Source organism: Chamaea fasciata, unplaced genomic scaffold (assembly GCF_029207755.1).
Source record: "Chamaea fasciata isolate MVZ Bird 193981 ecotype frontalis unplaced genomic scaffold, bChaFas1.0.hap1 SCAF_5, whole genome shotgun sequence".
Classification (NCBI taxonomy): Eukaryota; Metazoa; Chordata; class Aves; order Passeriformes; family Sylviidae; genus Chamaea; species Chamaea fasciata.
Window position 1 is genome coordinate 21,730,997 of NW_027094090.1, and position 17,220 is coordinate 21,748,216.

Sequence of the window (17,220 nt, forward strand, 5' to 3'; positions counted from 1 at the left end):
TTGAAACTTACATGGTTTCTCCACTTCTTAATGTTTGCAATGAACCTACTTTGCTAGTATGCAGCAGAAGTGAGGGTTGACCTGATCTGATTTGGAAATACTGTCAAGTGTGAAACGTGAGATCCCTTCTGCCCACACAAAGCAACACCTTCTAACTGGTCCTTCTTGTTAGGTGACCTGCTTGCTTAGAGCTGAGCTCTGTGCTTGAAAGCATTTGGCAAGTGCAATGCACACCTGAGAGTAGCACAAGGCCCACTTACAGCCCTCTGCAGAAGAAGTTGCTTATTTGTTTCAAAAATCGAGGCTATTGCTTAACTAGAAATATTTCAGTCACTTCCATGGCAACAGGCTCTGAGAGACAAAGCAGGTCTTCACCAGAACACACAGCAGCTTGAAAACAGAATGGAGATAATTTTACATAGCAAAAATATGAAGTTTCCATTAACTTTTGAATTTTACCTGTTAGTTAGCTGATGATTTAATCAGTGAAGTAATGGCTATTCTGCTAACCATGTATGAGTAAATTGGCATTGATTTCTTTCAGTTGTCAGGCATCTCTTGTTTTTGTAATGACTGGGGATCTGCCAGCACAGTGTGGTGCCCCCTTCCCTCCTCTGCCTACACAATCTGTCAGGTGTCTTGCAATGATAACTGTGTTTAAGGGGCATCAACATTTGGAAATTATGGCCTTGTTCAATGGTACTGAAATTTTTCTATTTCCAGAAGTCAAAGGAATCTGTAGCAAGTTACATCTGTGTTTATGATTGAATATGAAAGAATATGAAAGTATTTGGAAGTGATGAAACATGGTTGATGCAGTCTTTTTGTTGTCCTCCCCATCAGGTTTTTTTTTAACTGGTTCTTGAGAATCAGAGCAAGCCTTTACAGATCTTTACAAAATTGTAGTTCTTTGTGCTTTTGCTCATAGGTGTTTATGTCCAGTATTCCTAGAAAGCATCTGGGAAGGGCAAGTGTCCTGATCTTCAAATGATGAGCAAATACTGAAATTTTATCCTCTTATTTTCATTGCATCTTATTGTGCCTAATGATTGCATCAAGATTGTAAGAACATAAAGTACCAAATTCATAATCTCCTGTTGTTCATGCTTTCAGATGATGTGGCATTTTTTAAACACAGTTAATTTTGAGAACTAAAAAGGAATCCAGCTTTAGAGCAGAAACTTCACAATACTGTTGTAGACCTATTACGAACTACTTAGTCATAAGGTAGGTGCATAAAATCTTTGATTTTGGACTGAAAACAAGGTCTTCTTGAAAACTACTCCCTCAATTATATTCTTTCAGTTAAATATGTAGACTACAGAGATTTTTGGCAAACCAAAGGCTGCTATAGAAGCCGCTGGCTCAGCAAGCAACAGGAAATGCTCTGGTTAGCTATCTATCTATCTATCTATCCATCCATCCATCCATCTATCTATGCACCTATATACCTCACAGAATCACAGAATGGGTCAGGTTGGAAGAGACCACAGTGGGTCATCTGGTCCAACCTCCCTGCTCAAGCAGAGTCATCCCAGAGCACCCTGCACAGGATTGCATCCTGTACTTGAATATCTCCAGTGGGGGAGACTCCAAAGCCTCTCTGGGCAACTAGTTCCAGTGCATGGTCACTGTAAAGTAAAGAAGTCCTTCCTCATATGCAGGTAGAACTTCCATCCACACATCTTATTGTTGCTCAGACAGAGAAACACCACCTCTGCTTTGCCATAGCTGCACCTAGACACACACAGAGGCACAACAACATCTCCAGGTGTCATTCATCACTTGTAAGGAGCCTTATCACCATTAAGACTGTCCTCAGACCTTGCTTCCATGTAGCACTCCATGAACTTCCCTGAATATCTGCTCTACTGTCTCATTAGTTTTGATGTTGGGAACAATTTTCATAATTCCACATAATCAGAACATTTTATTTTCTTCAATTCATTCACTGTGTTTTTTCTTGGCTGTGAGAAAATCAGATCCTTAGACACTTAATACATATTGTTTCCTTATACAATTTTCTGAGATGAATAATTCTAACTTTTAATTGTAAATGAACTGAAAAAAACTAGGAGAAACTCTGTAAACAGTTCTGAATTCAAAATATTTTTTTGAATGTTCAAAGTGGAAAAGGTCAGACACATTTAATCCTTTTCCTTCAGGAGAAGTTTGTCCTTCTCCTTCACCCTTTAAGCAAGTAATCCCTCAAGCCTGGTAAACATTAGAATCTCAGGACCACAATACTAATTGTTATATTTCATTATCTAAAGAATGAATGAAAGTTATTAGCATTTTTGTAGCTAGATTAGAGACAAATGACAGAGCATTCAATTTTTGTGAAGCCTGGATATTTTCAAGAAGTCAGTGAAGCAGAGTCCTTCGAAAAGCCAGTGTTGAAAACTTTTTCCTTTCTCCTGAAGTAACAATCTTTTCCTGACTGTGACAAAATTCTCACTGTGGTGAAATGAATTGTGAGGATTCTGTCCTGCTAAGCAGGGAAAGGAACCATTTTCAATTATGGTTTTTCTGTAGTTTAGCCCGCCAGAATTTTTCTGTAGTATAGCCTGCGAGCAAGTCCACTGAGGAGAAGAGAAAAGAAAGAGCAGAGAGACAGAAATGACAGGGCATACCGAAAATGAGATGAAAAAAGGAAACACTGGAAAACTTCATTCTTCCTGTGAAAAAGTTGATTCTGGAACTACAAAAAAGGCTCAGCCCCACTGTCCAGAGACAGGAAAGATTAATATATATAATAATTACAGCTGGATTAATAACATGAATAGTCATTCACATTCTAAATGGGTTTGCTTTGATTGTATTTATGTAATCTTTTTTGTTTGGTTTTCTTTTTTTTTTTTATATCCTAGTGAGCTTATGGTAAACAGTGCCTAACAGTTGACTAATGTAAACTCCTTGGATGTACATATAAGCTTTAACAATATAGTACTAATATTTCAGAATCTTTAGCGAAAGAGATGTAAACAAACATAAGGTATTTCCCCTCCCCACCATTTCCCCCTGCTTCCAAAAAAAAAAAAAAATCCTTCTTCTTTCTTTCATTTGGGGTGTGATAAGACACACAAAAATATGTTAGTGAGGATTACTGAGAATTTTTAACCAAAAAAATTTTCCTTTTATGTACTAATACACTGTGTAGTCCCTAAATAATCCTAGCAAATCCTCCCTAAGTGATTTTACATACTTTTAAAGATTTGAAAGTTTGCTACCTTTAGGATTTTACTGACCTTTGCAACAGCAGAACTTATGAGAAACTTTGAATATTAAAAATAGTTGCTCTTGTTGCTTTGTTGTATGTTTGAATTTGGCACACACTTATGTTACAAATATTGTGTGTGCTTTCTATAAAATATTATTCTACTGCACTGTATTAATATCCTGTTTTCTGCTGTTTTCTGTGAGAAACTTTTGTCAAATCATGCTACAGCAAACAACAGAGAACCACTGCAAAAAGAAACCTTGCAAAAAAAAAAAACAACAGTTAATGCATAGTTAATTAGAATTAAGTGAATTAGTAGGAGATTATGGAATCTGGTATACAGACTTTTGAAACTCAGAAGAATAGAATGTGTTTTGGGTTATACTCAGCTGTAACTCACCTCACTGCCAGAATTTGATATAGCCACTGTTTGCACCACATCAGTCACTAGCTGTAAACCAAGTATGTTCAGCTAAAGAGATTAGTCAACATTAAATTGCATTAGGTGAGGAGTTTTCTCACTTATTATTTTATTTATAGTCCCATTGTTGCAATATCGATAACAGTGGGCATGGACTTAACAAGAATGTTGTTTTGCAGCTTAGTGTATTCTGACTGTGAGTTTTAATTAGGGTTTCTTTTTTTTTTTTTTTTTCAAGAGATGGGCCTTGATTGCCATGGCCATTTCCACAGTACCCCTGACTTCCTCCACAAATCTGCATGTGCTTCTCTCAAAGTTTGATGATGCCATTCAGATTCAGGGGATACTATCAGCTCTTTTGCAGTCTGTTTTCAGGGAACAGGCCTCGTGTGTCACTCAGTCTTGGAGATGGCAGCCAGGGTGCAAAGCACAGTGCTGAGGTGATGGAAACGTGGCAGTAACAGCACAGCCCTGGTGACACTGCCAGGTCTTTTTGTGGAAGTGTCTGGGCTTGCTGAATTTGCTGTATGGCCTGTCAAGAGACAAGACAGGTGAGGAAGATATTAACAAAACTAATGGCTTTTAATGAGGCTGTGGACAGAGCACAGTTCCCTTTGCCTCCAAAGCTGAGCAGCAGGGCCTAACTAATCTTACCCCTAGTGCTGGCCACCAAAAAGCCAGTTAGTGCACACAATTGAGAAATTTTGAGCCAGGCAGATTTAACACTTGATTTGTTGCTACAGATGTATTCATGCTGATCACTTAAATAGAAACTTAATTGGCTCAGCCATCTGGAAAGAAGGCAAGAAGGAAAGACGGCAAGAAGGGACTGGGCAGGTTCAAGACCTGTCAGGGTAGGGTAGCAAAGGATTAGGGCACTGAGATGGGAACCTTTAGCTCAGAGATGGGAAATGCTGCAAGGAGCACAGAGCAGCTGGCCAGACCTGACAGGGGCAGAGGGAAAACGGCCCACATCAGAGAGCTGTGCAGAATTTGCTCTGGTCAGGAAGCCACAAAAGTAGCCATACCAACAACAGAATAAAGGACTGTTTTGGCAATGGAGAGATCTGTGTAAAAAGGTAGTATTTATTTTTTAAATTTTCCTAGCATATTAAGTAGTTGTGGGGGTTTTTTTCTATTTAAAATGTTAGCCTACTCACTTTGTATTATCATAAAGCCTATTTGGTTTAGGGATTTGTTTGTTTGTTTATTTGTTTGTTTGTTTTTAAAGCTTTCAAGCCACTCAGTTGCCTTTGAGGAGACCTATGAGAAAGCAGTTTACAGGGGACACTTGAACACTGTGGGAAGCTTGCAGTCTCATCACCCAGCAGTGATCAGCTATTCCCTGGCCCCACCAACACTAACTTGAGCCTGGTTGAAGACCAGGTTGTTAGAATACAGATTATTTGTCTCCTTGGTTGCTCTGCAACCAGCAACAGCAGGTTTCCTGCTGTTAGATCACCCTGACATTCTGCAAAGGAATGTGGAGGCATTGAACCTTGTGAGAGAGGAATTTGCTAACTGCTTGAGTAGCCAGGAAAGTTTTCAGAATCTGACAGAAATTCTCATTAACCTCCCATTGTCATTGTTCAGAATACCTGGGGAAAGTGGTGTTTCTCTGCATAGCTACACAACATATTTATCTTTTTAGAGACATCATGACCACTCTGCATACTTGGCTGCAGAGGGTTAGCAGCACTGGCTATCTGCACATACCTAGCGCACAAGCACACAAAGTGAAACAGGAGCCCATTGATGGGGCTGTTAACACACAAGGCAGAAATCTCTGTTCTGAGCTGTCTTGACCTCAGCAGCCAGAAGAGACTGGTCTGGTTTTGAAGGTCAAGCTATCAGCCCTGCTCTGGACCAGGGCTGCAGAACTGGCCTCTGCTCCCCACTGGCACCTCTGGGCAGGCAGGAGGAATGTGCCTTCTTGCCAGTGATTGCTGTTAACCAGCAGCTGCCTCTCAGGGAAAAGCAACAAGCTTGGTGCTGTTGTCCCCATGGAAAAGCTGATGTTTGAGATGAGCAAGCATGGAGTTGTGCCAGTCTTACTACTGGAGACAGAAAAAGGGAGTTGTATTGCCCTCATCAGGGGTTAAAACAGAGACAGCCCAAACAGCTGGTTCTGTACCAATTTGGCCCTGAGTACTACAGCTGGGAATGTAGGTTGTTTGCAAGAAGTTTTTCCTTTGTATTGATAAATAATGTTGTTCTACAGAGATCTTAAACTGCTGATTCAGGTAGGTACAATTTTCATAGCATAAGGGAAGTTGACCAGGAGTATTATGTTTTTTCACCAAGAAAGTTACTGTGTCACACATCAGGAAAGTAAATGAAAGCATTATTTCGTTGAAATGCAGACAATTTGTTTAAAGTGTATCCAAGAGTTGGCTGAGACGCTAATTTGAGCTACTGCAGTTCAGTTTGCTCTGTTAAGAATCCAGCCCTTGGGAGTCCAGTGCTGCTGTGCCCTGCTACTCAACAGTACACAAAAACATCTTTTGCCCTGAACTATGTTCTTCTGCCCTCTTCATAAGTAAAGTTATAATCATGCAGGATATGCTTGAGAAAAAAATGACCCTGTTCTAAAAACGTCAGAATAAAATACAAATTTTTGGTGGTACTTTTAGCTATTGTTCCAGTATTGTTGGATGAATTTCATTTTATTTTGGGAGAGAGGGTTGGTGAGGAAGGGAACATATTTGATTTGGAAGAACCGTGAAACGAGGAAGTTTGCCAGGATATCTGAAACTCATTCTTACCATTTGAACCTGTGAATCTTTTACAGAGCTATATATATGTAAATTGGCTGATTGTTAATCTTTGCAAAGATTAAGAATAGAGGTAGTGACCTGAAGCCAGGTTAGAGGCGACAGTGATTGATGTCTCTCCATAACTAATTTAAGTAAGGAATTCCAGATTGCCATACTCTACATATTTAAGGTGCTGTATCTCTCTTCTCCTTGTCCTTCATGTTTTTCTGGGACTTGGAAATATACAGCTAATGAAGCCTTTCACATAATTGGAAAAAATACTGTTAGCTTGTAAGACATAGAAGACGTTTCAGGTTTTTTGACCCATGCTTTTGCCACCTTCTTCCCGATTTACACCCACTGGATCTGGTGATTTGACTTTCCAGATGTAAGCAGACCCCTCAGGCAAGTGGATCAGTAGGGCTGGCAAAGGCTGTGTGTTTCCAGGTCACAGGAACTGTTAATATACAAACTTACCTTTGTTTTTAATCAGATCAAAAAAAACCTCCTATATGTTAGAAAATGAAGAGAGGGGAACACTTATTTCTAAGGCATGAGATGTTTCCAAAATTAAATTGTTCAGCTGATACTGGCTTTGGGAGCAGCTGCTGCGAATGTAGCCTGGACATCTGAACAAGTGTCCATGCATTACTCTCCCTGATATGAAATAATCTATGGTCATTTATTCCTACTTCATATCTGCCACACGAGGCTAATAGCTGACATGCTGCAAATCCATCTCCTTAATTTTTGTTGAAATTACTTGTTGAAGAGGTTATGCCCACCACTGTTGTAAACTTGCATGAACCCATTAACCCTGGAGGCTAGGGGCTCAGCCTCATGTGACTGGGCTGGCTGGCTTAGAACGAGGGTACTCCCGGGATCTGTAGTAGGCTCAGAATTGCATTTAATAACAAATTAAATGCATCCTTATGCATTTTTTTAATATATCCTCTTAAGTTCAATTAAGAATTCCACACTGGCATGGGCATACAATATTAATTTAGAGTTTCCTTTGTACCTGAAAAAGGTAATTATTTCAGAATAAAGGAGAAGAGTATGGTGCAAGTCAAACCTCATGATTAGTGCTCCCTGATCTTTCATGCTGTTAGAATTTAATACTGAATCATATTCAAATGAAACGAATTAGAAGAGCCCTAAAATACAGTTCAGTGACCTAAACTCTGAGCTTGGTCTGTTTTAAAATAAAATATTAATGGGTAAGCAATTACTGATAAAGATTTTTCTCTTCTGTATTACCTTAATAAACACATTACAGAAATCAAAGCAGGATTTTTATCTGTCATTTAATCAATGGGTGATTTAATATGTGAATTTTAGTCTTTATTCACTGGAATATGTTTTCCTTTACTGATGATTAAATGACAGATACAAATATACTCTCTTCTTAGGAGACTGATCTTGCATCCTGCAAGAAATCAATTTTTTGCAAGGAAAAAAATATTTGCAACATGGCATATAAGTCTCATGTTGCCTAAATCATGAGATATTAACGGGATTGCTCCCCAACTCAATGAAACCTCCTAATCTAAATTAAGAAGGATGCATCCTAATTCATGCAGATTAATTCTGTGGATATGAGAGAATTTGCACTTGGTCAGTTTTCATCTCATGACCTTTTCAAAAATAATTTTTCAGGTGATTTTTTTTCCTGCCTCTCCATTACTCCCTCAGAGAATTGCTGTGATAGTAAAAGAAGTAATCTATGAAAATAAATTCTTATCAAGCAGAATTTACTCTTCAGAGTTGAGCTGCCTTTCTTTAACATGACAGCAATCGGCCTTTGGGCATGGGCAGTGTAAACAGTGGGACAATGCAGATGTAGACAGAAACATACCAGCACTGCTTCCGAGTTTTGGACTGCTCTTAAGACATGCTATTGATGACATAGCTACCCTAATATTCTATGATTAATTTCAGCAGGCAGTAAAATATGTACACATGGGTATAGGTGTGAAGACGAGAACAGAGACTGTCTTCACCACTTCTACTCCACCCTGGTAGAGGTTACTTGTCTGCAGACTCCTCTCATTGCCTTGGTTTCAGCCTGAAATTTAACGTTGTTAACAGGAAGTTTCCTCAGGCATGCTGAATGGGGATGGAGATGTGAACTCTGTACTAGTACCTTATCCTCTTATTCAAGCAGAAGTTTTCTCCTTGAGCCTGGCCCATTTTCCTTGTACTGCTTGGCTTGGGGCATGTTAATAGCCCACACTTGCTGCCAAGAAAGTGCTTGGTGTCCTGGCAGTGTAGGAGACACTCTGCCAACCCAAGTTTGGAGAGTGTTTGTTAGGTCTTGACAGAATGAGGAAAAAGAGGAATATGTATAGCTAACTCCAAGGCTTCAGAAGTCAGTTCTATTGCAATTTGAGTTTGTTTGCAGCAGCAAGAGGCAATGGGAATACTTGTGTGATTTGTTTTGATGGTAGACACCATAGAAATTTTTTCAGAGAAAGTCAAGGTTACAAAGGATCCCTGAGTAAATACATATGTGCCTTTATTGTCCAAAATTATTGTAAGATTAGGAAGTAATGTCTTGAATAGGATTAGCCCAGCTTTGATCTGGCTATGAACTATTCTCAGGACCTTACAGAAATAAATGACTGAAACAGTTTTATTGTTGATGATAAACTGATCACTGAAAGTTCCAAGAGAGACAACGAATGACTGAAAATTTAAGAAAGGAACTAGGAAAATAGAAATGAAGGCTGGTTACATATATTACTGTCAATGTGAAAATTGTGGATGTCATCTAGCAGTATGATAAACTTCATAAAAACAAAGAGTACACAAGAAGACTGACAGAAAAGATTTTTCCCTAAACTCAAAACTATTATGAAGTAAGACATTTACACATTACAAGATGCATTTATTCATGTGGGTTTTTTTACATGTGGACACTTATGACAAATAGATACTATTCAGAAGATCAAAGTATTAATGTGAAGTTTTGGGTCAAAGTGGGAGAAGATCTAATAAAGAGTTCTAAAAATCTCCAAAAGATAAAATAAAATTATGCAGAAACTTGATTAACAAAATATCACCTGGGGGAAAATGTGAGAACTCACAAAATGTATTAATAAAATGGAAATATAAATGTCTTTCACTGAAAGGAAGTAAACTGTTAAAATCATCAGTAATTAAAAAAAAAAAAAAGAAAAAAAAGTAAGATTAAATCTAGGAATTATCAGTTTAGAATAATTATGCCACTGAGAAATTTCATATAGTTACATCTATCAATTATAAGTTCCTACATAATTTTGACAAACTACCTGTATTCAATTTTGTATTTCACCAGAATAAATTTATCCAAGGAAGTGAATTTGAACTTTGCTCTAAGTCAAGTATAATAGTTAATGATTTTGACTGATTAACATCTTCCCTCAACAATAACACAACTGATCAAACATCTTAGATAAAAGCCAGCACCGTTGATGACATTAGTGTGTCATCATCACACAGACAACATCAATTATGAGAAGTATAATTCTAGCACTTCCAGTTATCTGTCATCACCTGGAACAATTAAAAACGAAAAAACTAGCAAACGACGGGAGAAAGGATTTAAATATTTTTCTTTCTCATATTATGTCCCAACAGATATCATTATGGTACAATTGGTACCATATGGTACTATGGACTCACGTTTTATTTGAAAAAAGTCCTCCACATAAAAAATTTTGCTGTCATGAAGGGAAATCCCCTGCAAACAAACACACATTTTATAATACCATTATAGGCAGAATATTTTCCTGCTGCTTTTGTATTCTGTATAAAAGCAAACACAGAATAGTTTGGGTTGGAAATAGCCTTTAAAGTACATCAAGTCCATCTCCTGCTGTGGGCAGGGACATATTTTACTAGACCAGGTTGTTCAAAGCTCATCCAAACTGGCCTTGAATGTATAGACTTCCAAAACTTAAAACCCTTTTGGGTGTTGTGTCATGCAACTAATTTTAAAACAAAATTCCTCCTCCAAAATTATAAAAAACAAAAGTATAGTATGGTGTTTTATCAGAGGACAGCTAGTCTTTTTGCAGCTCAGATCATTTGCTGACAATTGTGGGCTATTTTTGGATATACATATTAAAATTCGTTACCAAGTGTAATTGTTTTGTAAGTTTGAGGAATATTATTAAAACTTCATGAAATGAAGTCTTACAAATCTGTGTTAACTCTACCACAATCTGTAGCCCTGGTTCGTTCCTGAGATATTTTGGCTTTCTGAAATTCCTTTCCCAGGGAATTTTCTGTGAACAAGAGACATGTTTTTGTAACTGCAAATTTGTTTACATTCTTTCCCTAGGAGGGACTTCTTGATGTCCCTCTGGTCTGACCAATGCGGTTGAAAAGGTTTGTCTTTGTTTCACCAAACGAATTGGTCTGTGTAGAATAATATTGAAGGGAGACAGATCCCAAGAATAAAGGAGTCATTTTCAACCTTCCGAAGTCGGAGTCTTTGTGTCGTGGTGTACAACAGCGTCAACAATCTCTATCCTTTCATGAGAAATGTGCACACTTCAGTAGGAAGAGGCCTGAAAACTCTCTGCTACACTCTGCTCTAGTAGAGAATTAGACGATGGTGAACAAACAGTTCTGCCTTTTTAGCTACTCCAGTGTGCACATGAACTCTCCCAGGCTGAGAGAGCGTCTCTTCTGGTAAGAAGGCTTCTCCATGCAGATCCACTGCAGGTTAAAGCTTTTGGTAGCCTTGGGTTCACACAGCACCAACTATGTGTCATTCAACAAGAATAAACATGGACCCATGTTATAAGGAGGCAAAAAATTATTAAATGATAAATTAGGCCCATAAATGCTTCAAGGTTTCCATTCTGATTTTGTACCAGGGGCACATGACAGCAGTCCAAAGGACATGTCTCTTGCAGGATGATATTAGTATGTGTTCAGTCAATGAGCTGAATATGCAGAAAGATAAAAATCTTATGAGGGCTTCAGGGTTTTTGCAGGCCATACTGGTTATTGGCAAGGGAAGTTTGCCAGAATATGACAGACGTCCATTGCCAAAAGTCATGTGTCCATTGCCCTTAAAAGGAGCACATTGGACACCATGTGCAGGAGTCTGAGGCATTCAGTGAAGATTCTGGAACAAGGGTGGAGAAAATCATTGGGCAAACTGGAAGCATGGCAGCTCCTTCATCAAGAGGACTGTACTTACAGAGAGGTCCTGGCCAAGTAAATAACATCCTGTGGAATCTGACTTGCAGGCTTGCCTGACAAGTGTCCAGAATGGGTTCTGAATATGTACAGTTTGACTCACAATTAACCTGATTAATGTCAGGCTCCATCCAGGAAAAACTCTCAGCAGAACTTATTTGCTGTAGGCACAATATCTAATTGATGAAGTAAAATTGCTTTCAGCTCTGAAGTTAAACTTCTTACAGCTACTTCAGAGGTGAAGAGAAGCATTATCAAGAAGCTGTTTGAGAGAAGCAGATTGATGTATAAACAGTTAGTATAATGAATCTCAGGTATCACAGAATTACTAGGTCAGAAGAGACCTTCAAGATCGTCGAGTCCAACCCATGCCCTTACACCTCAATTAAACCATGGTACCAAGTGCCACATCTAGTCTCTTTTTAAACACATCCAGGGATGGTGACTCCACCACCTCCCCAGGCAGATCATTCCAGTACTTTATCACTCTTTCCATGAAAAACTTTTTCCTAATATCCAACCTCTATCTCCCTTGGCACAGCTTAAGACTCTGTCCTCTTGGTCTGCCAGTTGCTGCCTGGAGAAAGAGACCAACCCCCACTTCAGGCAGTTGTAGAGAGTGATAAGGTCACCTCTGAGTCTCTTTTCTCCAGGCTAAACAACTCCCTCAGTCTTTCCTCACAGGGTCTGTGCTCCAAGCCCCTCACCAGTCTCGTTGCCTCCTCTGGACGTGCTCAAGTGTCTCAACATCCTTCCTAAACTGAGGGACAGAGCTGGACACAGCACTCAAGGTGTGGCCTCACCAGTGCTGAGTACAGGGGAAGAATGACCTCCCTGATCCTGCTGTTCCTGATCCTGAATAAAAGGAGACCTACCCCTCCTAAACCCATGCTGGCTGGGTCTGATATCCTGGCTATCCTGTTAGTAGTGCATGATGACACTCAGTATAAACTGTTTCATTACCTTACTGGGTACTGAGGTCAGGCTGACTGGTCTATAACTACCAGGATCCTCCTTCCCACCCATTTTGTGAATGGGAGTCACATTGGCCAGCTTCCAGTCATCTGGAACCTGACCAGTAAGCCAGGACTGTTGGTAAATGATGGAGAGCGGTTTCACAAGCTCATCTGCCAGCTCCCTCATCACCCTGGGATGGATCCCATCTAGGCCCATAGACACAGGGATTTTTTAAGCTTTCAAGGTGTGCTTCAGGTATAGGAGACCCATTTATAGGATCTTTATTGTTTTAAAATCACATTATTTCTTTCTCTTCTACATTTCTACATGAAAAGGAAGTTTACATGTAGTTTATGTCTTGGAAATTGTTCTTTGTGTCACTGGGCAGTGATTCTAGTGGGAAGTATAAAAAGAATGGAGTACCCAGGATGAGTGTCTTGGAGAACCTCTGTGCTATCTAGCATCATTGGAAGAGAGTATTTTGCTTCAGAAACTAGGAAGAATATATAGTGATTTCTGAAGCACTTGAACTGACGCACTTGAACTGACTCAAAGAAAATGGCTCTAAGTACAGGTCATCTTGAAAAATCATGACACAAAGGTCATTTGGGTTCATTTGATTTCTATTCAAAGTGAAAAGGAACATGTTTACAATGAATAGTGAACTTCTTACTCATTAAAATTTTCAATGTCAAGTAATTAGATTTTGTTTCTTTTCAGTTTGTTTGCTTTTATGCAGTAAGGAGTGTGGAAATGTGTTCGACATGTCAGATTCTTTCCACTCAGAAATACAGACTGAATGTAGGTATAAAATATGTTTCTTCTCTCATCACATAATGAAAATTGATTTAATCTGGTGTTTGTGAACTTCTTCTCCAAAATGTGTCAATGATCTCTTTCAAAGACAACTTTCTCAGTTATTCTGTAGTGTAGAACCAGAAAAGCAAGGAATAGTATGAAAATAAACGGGGTTTAGTGGTTTTTTTTTACTATTGCTCCTTAGTATGTCAGGCCAAGAATATAGAAATACAACACCCAATTTATTTCAGAAGTCTCCACAGTCTCCATCTTCAATCTGCAGATAAATATCACATATAAGTAAGAATTTCATGCTATTGAAATTCCCAAAAGCTGCTTTTGTTTTGATTCTTTACCTCCTTTTCCATACAAATCTCATTGTCCCTGGTAGCATTCTGCTTAGCTTAGAAGAGTCTGTTCCTTAAGAGATACTTTTAAAAAAGGAAACCAATGGAAAAAAGAAAAAACACAGTTTAAAATACAATTACAGTTCCATAACGATTTACTAACCTAGTTTTTAGAGCATTTAGAGTTATTGGAGCAGTTGTCTGTTATCATCTTGGATATGCACTCTGAAATTGGAAAACTTCTGGATGGGACATATGTGACCACACATCCAATTGCACCATTGTGGAACTGCACTCAGTGCAGTTCTGCTTTCACTTCTGCAATAAGGAAAAGGGAAAGAGAAGGAGCATTTAATTCTCTCTATATGTTGTATGGGGATGTTAATAGAATTTGCAGTTGCGAAATCTTTTATGTTTTTGAGGAAAAATAATGAGCAGCAACAATGGGAAACAATCAGGCAAAATTTCCTGTGCCTGTTAAAAACCTTGCAGAACATGCAAGTTCTTGGAGAATGAGTGCTTTTTTGACTTAATTTTCATGCTTTCTATTTAGTGAAAATTTATTTTCAATGGCATCCTTCTAAAGGTGAAGGTGGAGATCGGTATTGGTACTAAAGATATTTAATTTTTCTTTGACAATAATGAACCCCTTTGACCCCAGCCACTGTCAAGTTTATGCACAAATAAAATTAGAGATGGTTTTTAAATTTTTTTTTTAATGTTAAGGAGTGAAAGATAATTATTCAACAATAATAATGAAGTTTAAAATACTGATAAAATCCTGTTTAATGATGGGTACATGCTATATCCATTTGTTTAAACCCTAAGACCGAAGAAAAGAAGATTGTTTCTTTGCTCAATACTCCAGGTCTTTTGCAGCTATTCTTGACTTCAGAAAGCTTCTTCAGACTTTTTTCCAAATAAGCAGAGGCTAAAACCTGTCTGTCCTACCACAGACATATAAAAGTTAGATGCCTTGAATAAGGTTTTGTAGTCAGTGGGGAGAAACATACTGTAATTCACCTCAGCCTGGTTAAAGGACCTCAGATGAGCAGGGTGGGAGTACTTCCATCTATCTGTAGATTGTGAAACAAAGGTTATAATGACCAATTTAGACATGGATGTGTAAAATCAGAAGTAAATCCCAACACAGTGCTTACCTAGGCCATTTCTGGAACTTTTCTCTCTTTCCCCTATGCAGTAGAACTTAGTAACTTCAGAATTCAAGCTTTTCTATTAAAAAAAGTTAACAATTTTGATAATGTCTCTCATTTTTGCTACAAATAATTATAATTTTGAAAATCATTAATATAATTTTGTAGAAGCAATAATCCCTCAAATGTCTTTGAGAAGCTTCTTTTATTACATTCCTTTGCTCTGACTGTTCTTCCACAGATTTCTTCCCATTGAGCAATACCTTATTCATCTTACAGTTTAGTATTTCTATTACTATAATTAGTTATCTATTGGTGAAAAAAGCTTTCCTTCTAGATTTGAGTGCTGGTCTAAAATAGTACTTATCTCATTCTATAAATCTCTCCTGCTAAGCCTGCATGATCAACCTTTGACAAGGAAATATTGATTTTTTTCCCCCCTTCACATTTCTATGGATCCTGCCTTGCTGCATGTTGTACTAAATTCTGCATGCTTTGAAATTTTCAGGAAGTATTGCTTAACTGAAGTGTTCTTCTTTGGCTGGTAATATTACCCTACTGTCTGTAATGATCAAAAGGTTTTTAAGTGCATGCTAAGATAGAGAGTGGTACTGTAACTTACAAGGCCATTGTCAAGGTGTGGTGGGTTGACTCGGTTTATCAGCTAAGCATCACCCAGCTACTCAGCTGCTCTGACTCCAGTGGGACAGGGGAGACAATAGGAAGAGCAAAGGTGAGAAAACCTGTGTGTAAAAATATTTAATAAGCAAATTAAAGAGGAATAATAAAATGGAATAAAAAATCAATGCAAAAGTAAACACTGATCACCTCTCGCAAATAGGTTAATGCCCAGCCAGTCTCTGAACAATGTCTCTCATTCCAAAATAATTCCCCCCACCTCAGTTTTTATTGCTAAACCTGGTTTTATATGGCAGAAAATATCCTGTTTAATCAGTTTATGTCAGTTACCTTTGTTAAGTCCCCTCCTAACTTCTTGCACACCCCCAGCCTACACACTGGGAGGCAGAGTGGGAATATCTGGATGCCATGGATGGACTCCTCAGCAACAGCCAAAACACAGGTGTGTTATTTACATTTTTATTCACATTTTCAAAACATCACATGGTCCAAACCAGCACCATGACAGACTGCCATGAACAAAATCCATCCATCCCAGTTCAAGCTCTAGCCCTTAGTCCATACAATGTATGCCATGCTCAAGTCTTACACTATCCAATACAACCTTACTAAGAACCACTCTATTTCCTGTCATGTGATACATATACATACAGATATGATTCTCATGATTTATGGATCACCCCTGTAAAACGTTCATAAAATATCCATTGATATGTTTGATGCGTGGCTTGGTCTTCATGTGCTGTGGTGGTTGCTCAGGACAGGAGAGATTGTGTTAAATTGTTGGCTCATATTGGGTTGTTGCGGTGCTTGCCTGTCTTCTTGCAAGGCTCATTCTCCATTGGTTCAGGTGATTCTTGACATTGTACTTCTTCTAATATGCAAATCAAATTACATTTTATTTTCCCCCAGGGTTTAATGTCCTTGGGACATACAATAGATATCTGCATTCTTCCACATTACCCATGAGTTGTACCCAGGTCTTTGAGCAAATTGTCCTGTAACTCTGCTTCCAGGGGCAGTGCTAACCTTGTGTGTCTGCGGGTGCCTTCTGACAGAGATTCCAGTGAAATTGTGCTTCCTGGCAGTAGTATACAGAACATTTCTCTTATCTTGTCCTCTTTGGAGTGGCCCATGGGGGCTACATGGACTGTTGCTGCTTGTCCTGTGCATCAGTTTGTTTCTCAGGGCTTCAGTCAAAGCAGTTCTCTTGGATCACTCAAGAGAGAACGCACAAGCAGACTGCGAGTCCTGGAACATGCATTCTACAGAATCTCATAGTGCCTAGGAAAGTTTATTTTTCTTTGTGTTCTATCCAGTGGGGACAGGACTTCTGCCTCACTGTATCTGTTAGGGTGTGATGATGCCTCTCCTGCTATCTTGATCTCCATAACTGGATCTCTCAAACAAGATCTTCCTTTGTTTTATGGAAAAATCAGCTTTTGCAACAATGTGAAATTTTCTTTCCTCTTTCTCAAACAGTTCTGCTTTGTTGTCCTACACAAATATGTTTTGGAGGCCTTCTTCAAGTATTAAAGAGAAATAGTCCTCAACCAAGCTGCAAATACAGCTATTTGCGCAAAACTTCAGCATAAAAGGACCATTCCTACAGGTTTTTCTGGGGTCAGAAAAAATGAACTGGAAAATTCAACTACTGAGAAAATACACAAGGGATGTCAACAGTTAACTCAAGACATAACAAAAATATTAAACTTTCCAAGAAGGCTAGGGA